General features: G+C 37.1%; 1 long non-coding RNA gene across 1 annotated transcript; it reads left to right on the top strand.

Annotated features, from left to right (window-relative positions):
- Positions 1–285: 285 nt before the first annotated feature.
- Positions 286–1,239, top strand: LOC136216670 (uncharacterized). The gene is made up of 3 exons (XR_010683360.1): positions 286–817; positions 904–1,035; positions 1,136–1,239. It is a non-coding gene; the product is annotated as an uncharacterized lncRNA (long non-coding RNA).
- Positions 1,240–2,107: the final 868 nt, after the last annotated feature.

Here is a 2,107-nt window from a genome sequence, read left to right as displayed (position 1 = left end):
ATTTTAGACAATTAAAAAAGGGCCTAATCTAGCTTAACTCAAATAATTAGGGACCTAATTAAAATATGAGGGATTTAATTACAATTTGGATTATCAAAGGAAATTAAAGGTAACATGGGGGGGATTAAATTGCAGAATAAAAAATGAAAAGAGTCGAATTGGAGAATTAAATAAATAGGGAGGGGGCGAAATGTAATTAGGAGGGGCTAAATTGAAACAAACAAAAATGAAAAGAGTCGAATTGGAGAATTAAATAAACAGGGAGGGGGTGAAATGTAATACGGAGGGACTTGATCTAAACAGTTAGAATGATGTGGGGCCGAATTCACAAATTATAGAAAAGGAAGGTATCAAAACGAGATTTCGCGGGGGTAATTTGGGAATCTAAAATAGTAGGGTATATATTTGAGTTTTTAGGGTTTTATCTTTAGATTGCCAGCCACCTATCTCCTTATTCTTCCTCTTCTCTCTTCTTTTCTCGGATACCCTAAGCCTGGAAGCTCAAAGCTTCGACAATGGCGTCCCTTTCCCTCTCGTTCACTTGCTTCTCCGACTTCCCTCCACCTTTTTCTCCTTTTCTTCTCTTTTCCAGAACCCTAACACCTTCTCCCATGGCAGCCTCTATTTCTGAATCTTCTTCAACCTTCGAGAAGATCTAAAGCTTCTTTACTATCCATGGCTTCTTCCATCTTCATCCTTCAACTTCCTTTTCGAAGACCCGTGAGCCACGGCCGCCATCCTTCTTTCCTTCTCTGTTGATCCCACGATCTGCGATGGCTTTCCTAGCGGAGGGAGATCAGTGGTGGAGGTTCAGTCGGTGAGTTTTTTTTTCTTTAATCTTTTCTCTGCTTGGTTCGGCTCAAGTCCGACGTCCCGGTGACTAAACTTCCTCGGTTTTTGCAGGTGAAACGGAGCTAAACTTCTCCGATCTACCTTGTCCGTAGGGTTTACAGACGGGCGGCCCTTACAGAGGGCGGACGGCCATCGTTCGGCTCCCTAGAGGTCCGATCTACCCCTGATCTGGTTTCTCCTGAGGTAAATAATGTTTATTGCGTTTTTTCCTTTTCGTATTTTCGTCGTTAACGGAAATGTCACTGATTTATTTCGTTTCTTGTTCGTTGGATCCGCACTGCAGGTTGGTGGTGACTCATGGGTTTACTACAGATTAAAGAAAACAAAGACCCTTATTTGTGACATTCTGTGTTTTTCCTTAGAAAAAGGACTTGCTGTTGATCTGAAACGGAGATGCCGTGTTTTACTCTTTTCAGAAACCTTTTTATCTTTTGGTTTTGGTTTAGTTGCAGATTCTGTTTTTTTCTTATTTTTTTGGTCTGGATCTGAGGAAGAGTATAACCTCATTTTTTTTGTTGCATTGTAAATGTATTTTTAATGTGAAACAAAAGAGTCGAACAGTGAATGAATGAAAGAAGATGAAGATGAGATACAATGGCTAAGAAAATAAGAAAAAAAGATAAAAAGGAGTGAAATAACAAATGATATGATTTTTCTAAAGCAGGGGATTTCCAGATCTGGAAAGTATAACCTATCTATATTCCAGATCTTTTGGAATCCCTTGCATCTTTAATGTTTTTTTTAAGAAAATGAGATAGATGAATGAGAAGAGGATTGCAATAAAAAAAAAGGCTGAATTTTTCAAAGCTGGGATTTCCAGATCTGGAAAGTAGAACCTATTTTCCAGATCTGTGAATCCCCTTACATCTTTAACATTTTTAAGGAAAATGGGATGAAAATGATATACACTAGATCAGAAAAAGATAAGAAAAATATTGAAATAATAAGAAAGATAGAACTAGATCTTTGTATTTGGATACTGGCTTCTTAAAAACTTAGCCTTTAAAAGCTTAAAAGAAGAAAATAAATTTTATTGTTATTTTAAAAATGGTAGAAGTAGATGAATAACTGAGTTTGAAAACAGTAGAGGAAAAGAACTAATAAAGACAAAGAAGATGGCTTACATGATCTTATTTTTCTGCTTCTTTTTGACATATCCCACATGCTTTTTTTGACCCTCTCCTTCCTCTCTTTTTTCTTTTCTTCTGTCTCCCTTTTTTTTTGTCTTATGCTTGGCCCCTTTCTTTATATAGAG

The sequence above is a fragment of the Euphorbia lathyris genome, chromosome 2 (assembly GCF_963576675.1).
Source record: "Euphorbia lathyris chromosome 2, ddEupLath1.1, whole genome shotgun sequence".
Taxonomy (NCBI): Eukaryota; Viridiplantae; Streptophyta; class Magnoliopsida; order Malpighiales; family Euphorbiaceae; genus Euphorbia; species Euphorbia lathyris.
The sequence above is the reverse complement of the archived record's forward strand: the minus strand, read 5'-3'. Positions and strand labels throughout refer to the sequence as shown.